Genomic DNA, 9,193 nt, shown 5'->3' with positions numbered 1-9,193 from the left:
CTTGGAAATGGGAAACCTGACTTCGTGCCTGGCTGTGTCCACTGCTATTCCCCTGCCCTTTGCTAGGGGAAAACATGAAGATATTTTCCCGCATGAAGATCTGAAGATAGGCAGACTTTGAATCCAAGCACCTTTGAATCTGAAACGAGAGCAGATCGCGAAGACCAAATAAGCTTTATTTCCACCTGCTATCCCAAAGCAGAAAGAAGGTAGATATTTTATTCCAGCAGGGGACGCAAGGTAAAACTTGCATGATTTCAGGATCTCCCACTTGGAACAAAAAACCAAAAGTCTGGGAGGTGGTTAGCTGTCTGCTTCCCTCCCGTGCATCCTCTGTACTACAGCTTGACGTCTCCGCACACCCTTGCTGTCTGCAGAGACAGCAGGCTATTTTGTGCTTCATTCACTGTAGGCTGTCAAAAAGGAGAAATCCCTGCCCTGCGGGCTCTGTCCTGGAGGATTTTATTTTGCAACTCTCAGCCTAAAGCAAAGCCAGTATCTGTCTCCTCTCGGCAGATCTCCTGCAAGGTTCAGCGCCTTTCTCCTCTTCTTCTGCCTATCGCCGCTCGCCTGTATCCCCCCTCCCGGTACAACCGCAAGAAGAGCCTCATGTACTCAGTTTTTTTAAGGAGCCTGCATCCATCATCACTCATCCCAGCAGAAAATGCTTGGAAAGGGCATTAGTGTTATCTCTGCCTTTGTCGTACTGACCTGCCTCTGTAAAGTGTGGGAAAGGTGGGATGGGAAAGAGAAGGGAAAATGGGCTCTGAGGGCATCTCACGCCTTTGCCAGCACTTTCTCCGTGTGGAATTCAATACTGCGTGCGGAGTGCATTAGTACTGTAAATCCTTATAAACGTCTGATAAAAGAATCAACCTGTCAAATAAATGAAAGTCTCCATATGCTAGATACGGAAATGCAATCTGAAATCTTTTTAAAGAGAAGCTGATAAATAGTGTGAATTCAGGGTGTCAGCAGAGAGAGCTCAGATCGCCCTGCTCCCTCTAATCTGATCTCCAGGAGAGTCCTAGGGACGACGTAGCAAGTAGGTCAGGGGGCTCGGAGGCCACTGAGCTCTCCCATCTCTGGGGTGATGGGATGCTGGGCACCATGCTGGCTCTTGGGGGACTCCCCTGCGTGACCGCAGGATACATTTCAGCTGGCTCAAAGCAGTTTGCAAGCGCCCGGTGACCTTTACCCTGCAGGGAGACCCTTGTCACGAGCCTCTGGCCGCAGCGTTTCTGTGCAGTGTTTGATACGGCGTTGCTAAGGGGTGTGAACAGAGAGGGTCTGGGACTGGAGCGGCACCTCGTCCACCTTCATGCCGCATCTCTCAGGCAACGTTCGGCATCACCCGCAGTAGAGGATAAAGTGGGCTGCTTGCTATTAAGACGTTTGGCAGCTGGCATCACAAAAGATGAGGCATAATTCGCAGCTTGGTCCTTGTCCAACTCCACTGAACTCTGCTGGATCAGCCACTCGCTGTGATGAATGTCCCTGTGTTCTGCCTGGGAGATCTCTCATCTAAGGGACACAGGCGCAGCTCGGGTTTGATCCTGGCTGGTTAATGGCTGGGGCAGTTGTGCTGCTGGAGTAGGAGAAAAAACACATGAGCACAGGAGGGGGCCCAAATTAAAACTCCGCTTGGGATCTGAGCGAGGCCTGGGATGTTGTAGTTTGGGTGGAAAGCAAAGGACATGAGAAGAAACTTTCATCATGAGAAGCATAACTCTTAGTAGTTGATTTCTTTTAAAAATTATACATCCAGTGCGCGAGAGTCATTATGGGTAAACGTTTCAGCTGAATTCAGCTTTGCTTTGAGGATTTGTTGTGTTTGGACTGTCTGAATTATCTCCCGCTTTCTCCCCTGGCTGACGTGCCTTGTGATTCCGGCCATCTCCCCTTCAGCTTCTCTTTCATTCTCTCTTTCTCGTGTGCGCCCTTTTAAAGCTCAGTTTTCCCTCTTTTCCTGCCTTTCTCCTGGCTGTAGTCCCTCCGCTTCCAGGGGACCTCCTGGGCTCAGCACCACGTCACCCAGGTGGACGTCAGCACCAACCTGCAGGGCTGCAGGGGGCCTCAGGTGTTCGTTACTTATCCTTTCCTGCAAATGTCTTACATAATTTTAAACATTCCCACGACAAAGACTCCACAACCATTGAAGATACCCTGCTCCCATGCTTAAATACTTGCAATTTAGTGTAAATTGGTGTCCGGTGGGCACAACTACGTATACCTGGACATCTTCGGATCATGCCTTTCACCGTCTTCCCAAGGCCGGGTGTCTCTGTGAGATGATATTTTCACTTTAGCAGAACCGTTCCTCAGGACAGGAGCCCCGTGTGACATCTGCAGAGTCCCGCAGATCCTTCATGCCCTCACGGGTTCTGCGGAGCATAGCGGTCCCATTTCCCCGTGGATTTTGAAATTGGGCCAGATGCTCAGCCAGAACAAATCCAGGAGATGTCAGGGTTCTCTGCAGAGGAAATTAAGAAAAAAGAAAGTAATGTCCTCTCAGGTAATTCAAACCCAGTTCACTTTTAGCAAACTGAGATGTCATGCCTCAATTTGCCTTGATTTTGTGTCGTATTTATAGCACATAATATAATGAAAAAAATAAATTGAAAGTAATTTCAAAACGAAACCCAAAAATATTTCACTTCCAAAATGTTGAAGCAGGGCATTTCAACCATTTCAAAATGATGCTTTAAATATCTTTTTTTTTTTTTTTTTTTTTTCTTCCCCCAAGCCAAGAAATGCATTGAAAACAATCCTCATCTGCAGAACTTTTCAGTTTCAACAAATTGACACTTTTCACTGAAATTCACATATCTGAAAAGGTTTTTTTTTTTTTAAAAAAAAAATAATCCAAGGATCTTAAACATTAATTTGTTGTTAGGCCTCAGAGCACTTCTGAGAGGTAGTTAAGTGTTATGATCCTCATTTTGTAGAAAGGGAATCTGACTCATAAAGAAACATAAAATGCAATTGAGTTCCCACTTACTTCAGTGGAAGAATTGATGTGCCCAAGGTCAGAGAGAAAGTCAACAGCAGAGCTGGAGGAAAAAAAAAAAACCAAAAAACAGGGGTTTTGAAACCGGTGCCTTTTCGCCAGCCACCAAACAGCCCTCCCTTGCGGAGCGACCAAAGCCCAAAGTCAGCAAAAACTAAACCCTGTCCTCAAGCTGGAAGACAACATGGAAACCACCCCAGAATGGAGAAGAGACTGAGATCTTCCTTCTCAAAGATATTTGGACCCATGATTCAGCTTCACTCAGGCTCCTCTATCCCTCGCAGACATCCAGCTGCTGGGGATTGTATCCCGTTTGGTTTCGGAGCAGTAGAAAACTCCGATTAACTCCCACGGGAGGTGGGCTAAGCCCTCCGAACTCTTGTCGTTCTACTTGTGGTTGGTTATTGGTTTCTGCAGCAGACCAACCTCTCTTCTCTGATCGTGCCTCAGGGAGAAAGAAAAGAACCAAGGTGTCAGAGGGTGGTCACATTTTATTGCAATGCTGAATAACTCATTTCTGGATTAACTTCGAAATTTATAGAGCTAAAAATATAGAAGGTACCCGGCGCTGGAAAACAATATATTAGTGTGTGCTGCTGTTGCACATGAGGTTTTAAGATATCGTCTTGTCAGTCCCTACGTGCCACTGTGTCTTACAGACACGATGTTAAATCTCTTCCGACCCTGGATCGATGCACTGTGCCCATGGTGACACAAATCCCCCCAACTGCCCTGTGCCCCCACCTCTCCCAACCCCCCTAGTGCTTGTTTCTCTGCCAGGTAGTGACTGAGCTGGCTGCATTCCCTGTCCAAGGGTGGGAGAGGGACTTGCAGCTACCAATGCCATGTCCTGCAGAGGTAGTGCAGGGAGGTGAGCGCAGTAGAAAGAGAGAGGAAAAGAGAATTTACCACCACCACCACCTCTTGTCACCACCCAGACGGGAAGCCCAGAGAGTCCCAATGGTTCTGTGATCCTCTCGGGTTAAATTAAGGTGAAAGACACCAAACCACCAGTTAAAATGTTTTACTTGCCGTAGAAAACAATTTAAACTTGGAAAAGGATAATGGGCAATGTTTTCTTTTATAAATCTATAAGAAAGAAAAGAAAGGAGAGAAAGAGAGTCGAAGCAATCCGGATCACCAGCCCTGGATCCAGCGATCTCTCAGGTCTGGTGATGCTGGGTGGTGGGTGCAACCCAGCAAAGTTTCACTTTTAAGTTCATTTATCAGCTGATTAACATACTAGACGAGGAGGGGCCGGGATTCCACAAACTCATTTCCATGAGAGCCAAGGAAAAAGGTGGAGCAGGGGTTCCCGTGGAGCCGGTGGTTGTACTCGCCCTGCCCACCTTTGGCTTTTCCCCTGTTCCCAGAGATTTTTGCTGCCTTCATGCTTCTTATTGGTCATCCCAGGAATGATCCCCTCTTATCAGCCTTTGTTCCCACTTCAGTGGGGAAGGAGCGAAGTCATTAGCAAAGCAGGCATGGTGTCTGCCTTGCACAACAGAGCCCGTGATCAGCGGCACTCGTGCTTCAGGGGAAACGTTCGGTTTCGCTTGGTCCAGTTTTCCCCTTTTGATTCTTATCTAAGGAGTTTGTCAACGCAACTGCAAGGGAGAGGGGGGGTGCACCCTTCCACACACCCCCGCTTCCTTTGGGACCTTCCTTAGACTAATCCAAAGGCCACAGCTCGTCCTTGAGGTTTTCCGTGCCGATGAACGTTTGAGCTCTTCCTCCAGTTCCCTGCACCTCTGTGTGATCATGTGCATTTCCCTGACTCCTACAGTCCTGCCCCGTCTCCTCTCCATGCAGGGTCTACAGGCAGCATTCAGGTGGCAGCTCAACCCTCCTGCATTTACCTTTGCTCCAGCACTTAAATCGGTCACGGGTTGCTGCGGCAAAGGCACGTTTTATGGTCTCCCTTCCCCCACTCCGTCATTTGGATTCACATAATCAAGCGACTTGCAGCTGAAATTGCTCATAGAAAAAATAATTTAAAATTGGTTCATTAATGCTCATTTACACAGAATTCTTAAATATGATAAGAACATGAGAGCCAAAGAGAATGGATCTGAATGAGAGTAGGAGGATGTTGAAAGCAACTTTCCTGTAATTGTGAAATCTTGTGTCTAAATATGTTTAGACAATGTGAAAAGTCAATTTAAGAAGCTAGAATGCATACAACCACCACAAGGGAGGAGATATCTTACAGAATGCAGACATCCCGTAGCTTAAGGTTTTTATGTTTCCCTGGGTGGTCCAGGGTTCTGATCTGGTGCAAAACCAAAGTAACACCATGACAGGCAGTAGCTGCCATATGAAACGGGAGAAATGGGATAAGAACGGGGCCTTCCATGAATAAACTCATCATTCACCCGCCCATCTCTGTTTGACAACAGGAGGGGGCAAAATCAAGGAGCAGTTGTGCTAAATTACACCAGCTGAGGATCTTCGGATCACATCAAGTCAATGGGTCTGGGCCGACGTGTCGCTGAAGGATCTGGCCCTGGCAATCCCTCGGCACCGAGGTGTCGGCCGCTGCGGCAGCCAAGAGATGAGCTGCTCTAGCAGGAGTCCGCCCAATCCAGCTGCTCTCTCCTGCATCAGAATTAACCAGTGATGCAGCAAATGCAGAATACTGTCTGTGATGGTGTCCGTATACTCGTCGGAAGGAATCGGGCTGCTGAAACGCGTCTGACTGTACAGTCTCTGAACAAAGAGGTCCTCTGGCAATTACTTCCCGAGTTAGCCACTGATCAACTTACACCGTGATGCATGAGGATTGATAGCTCTTGTAATTTTATTTAATAAAGATCAATTTAAATAGTCTGCCTTAAAAACAAAAGGAAGGTTAATGAAGGTGGAGTCTTAAATTATATAGATCACAGCTCTGATTTTCGTGCTAACAGAAAACAGATCAATGGCAACTGTGCAGTATAATTGGAAATGTAAGAAAACTGAAAACAGCCATACTGTGAAAAAGGTAATAAATACTGCTGGCAGACTGGAACGGGGGCTATCAGAGGAGCGTAACGCTGAGCAGAAAAAGATGAACAAAAGTCTTGCCAGGGAAGAGGCAGGAGAGGTCAGGCTGCAATTCACTCAACGGGAGGCATGGACTCTTCTGTATCACTTTGCCAAGAGGAGTTGCAGAGCACCAGAGTCTACATCAGACCCGAGTCACCGTTAGAGGAGGGAGCCTCTGAGAGCGAGCACACATACATCTTCTCTGAGCATCTCTCGGGAACTCTCCTGGCATAATTGTGTTCCCAGGACCAAAACCCACCGAGCTGCAACGAGGACCCGGGAGGAGAGAACAAAGGAGGAGCGCAGATCTGCGCTTTCCGTGCAGTGAGGCACCTGGGGGCAGTGGGCGAGGAGGGAACGATCCAGGTTCGTGCCACACCACGACGCCGTGCCCCGTGTTAATGAGATGGTGTTAAGGGAGCCAGTTTGCAACTTGTAGGTGTCAGGAGGGTTCAGGGCTTGCCACTGTGCTTCAGCGTGTGACTACCACGATGGCACTCGACTCCGGGGTAGATATTCCTACGTGCAGCTGATGAGGTGGCTCGTTAGCAGTCCACACAGCACTGATCAGAGCCGCACACTCAGGCACGGGAACCGCACATTTATTTGGTCCTGTGGTAGGTTTCTCCCTCCTGAAGGATGTGCCCATAAGAGTTTAAGCCATTGTGCCCTGGAACGGAGAGGAAAGTGCTGGCTAATTACTAATGAAAGGAGACTTCTTTCCATCTGATAAATTGGGCACTGCTTGCTTTTTTTTTTTTTTTTTTTTTTTTTTTTTTTTTTTTTTTTTTTTTTCTTCTGGCTTGGGAAGAAATCTCATACTGAATTGGACTATAAAGTTCATTGCAATTGTTCTTTGGAGAGCTTGGAGAAGTCCTTTAAAGTCTTGTCAAAGCAATCTACAATGCAGGGATGGTTATCCCATCTTTGTGTTAGCAGACATCTAAATAAATGCATTCGTAAAATGAAAATTATTATCTTTATTGAGGGGATCACTGGAGTGCCAGGTACTCTGGTGTTTCTAGCTTTTTTGGGGACTGAGAGATAAACCAGCATGGGCAAACTTCAAAAGGACGATGGCTTAGAAGAGCTTAGCATGTGGTATGGCTATCTCCCTGACCTCGAGGCAAGAACTAGCGTGGGATCAAACCCTCTTATTAGTATTTCAGCGTAGACAGCCAAAACCTGACAGCACGAAAATAAAGCAGACTCTAATGCTCAATCACGTATTTTCTGATCAGAGTAATCATCTGTCGTTCAAGTTTAGACACAATGTTTGGGTTCATTCTTATTTTATCTGGAGTAAATGCTCAAGGATTCCTCTGTTCCACATGTAAAACAAGAGTTTCCTTGTTCTTTAGCCTTCACCAGTGAAGACCAGGGTTAGGTTCCCACTGCAGACGTATACCTATGGGAGGGACTTTCTTTTTCTCATTCTCTTTACCATCTCTGAACTTGTGCAACATGAAAAACCCCAGGTCTCATCACTCCCCAGTCCCTATCTTGTGCACGTTAGCCATCTGTCACATCCCCCGGTGCCCTGCATGAGAGGTAGCCAAAACTTGAAATGAAATGAAATGTATGCTAGTTACAGCGCTCTACCGCAGCTGCAGAAATACTGCTTCATCTTTTTACTGGTTATGGATGTTGATAAAGAATGCAGATGTTTCCAAAGTACTGAGACAAGCTCAAAACGCAGCTGCCTTTGGATCTTGGCTCTGCCATCACTTAATGTTCAAGGACTGTCCAGACTTAAGCTTCGGGATGTAAACTTCCTCAGAACATCCTGCTCTTTTATTTCAAGGAAAAATAATTTCACATCTGAGGTGAGGGAGATTTTGGTTTTCTCCTCCCTGCTTGGTCCGATCGAATCTTATTAAGTGTGTTTCTTCCTCCTGTTTTAATTTTTAAAATTATTTTTTCAAGCAGCTTAGAAATGCCTCTCCAGCCTGGCTGCCTTTATAGTCAGGGGAAAGAAATGAGCACCTGCAGAGTGTAGCCAACACCTAGAATTACAGAGAGCTGGTGGAAATGACAGAAAACAGAGGAAATATCTTCTGCTTACTTCAGTCCCTAACAAAGGGCTCTGCACTGGATCACCTTCACCTAGCAGAATACTCCTGCTATTCTCTGCTGGCTATTTTAACCAACTGGGTGAGTTTTTCAGGAAACAAAACTTAAATGTGTGACCACAAGGAGAACTTCGCCTTGTTCGATTCATCTAGAAGTTAGTCACCTGCACCTGATCTTGACACCAACACACTCTTTTAGTAAATAGAGGACACCTCAAAATGCCATTCCTTTCTAAAAGTGTGCCCAAGAAGGCGATATGAATATCCTTAAATGGAAAAATTAAATACACATCGACAGGCATACAGATAGACGTGAGGGATTCTACCACTTTTCCTGGCAGAACGATGTGGTCCGTAAGATGTATTTGAGCTTTGTAGGCTAGGCTCCTCTCACGCCTGCGTAAATCAATGGGAATAGGTGCATTAAAGGGAAATGAGTTATTCCAGTGCCAGGCACTGCAAAAGCAGTACAGCCAGCTCGCTCTAATCCATCTCTGTCTGCTGCCCAGACGTTATCTGTTCTTAGGTGGGTAATTCCTAATGGCTTTAATCCTTTCTGACTTCCAGAGCTGCACACTTGAGCAGTCCTGACTGGGGGAGCAGTGACCAGGGGACTCAGGGTTTGGGCTGGCACTCAGAAGAATGTTGCACTCCTCAGCCAGCACGTGCCTCTGTTTATTTGGGCATGTTGCCGCCACTTGTGCCCTCTCACGGCATCTGAAAAAGTTCCTATTATTTCTTCTCAGTGTTTATGCTTTTCCAGACGGTCCTAGTGGTGCCACTCTCCACCCCTCTGTTTTCGACTTCTATATGTCTCTGGTTGTTGGTACAGCTTCTCCAGCATTTCTTGGAAACTTTCAGCATTTCACTGTCTCAGCATGTCACCCGATTTTGTCCCTTCAGAGCCATAAAAGGAAATGATTGCCCAGGGTGCAGAGCTACATAGATCTTCCCAGAGCGCATCGTGGTTTGGTGGATGTAGTGAAAAAAGAATTATCTGCGTGGACAAGGGCTGTCTTTCAACATGTCCATTTGCCGGGAGAAGAAATATGGCAGTTGGACTTAGGAAAAAAAAAAAAAAAAA

The sequence above is a fragment of the Athene cunicularia genome, assembly GCF_003259725.1.
Source record: "Athene cunicularia isolate RWA chromosome 12 unlocalized genomic scaffold, athCun1 chr12_part1, whole genome shotgun sequence".
In the NCBI taxonomy this organism is placed as follows: Eukaryota; Metazoa; Chordata; class Aves; order Strigiformes; family Strigidae; genus Athene; species Athene cunicularia.
The sequence above is the reverse complement of the archived record's forward strand: the minus strand, read 5'-3'. Positions refer to the sequence as shown.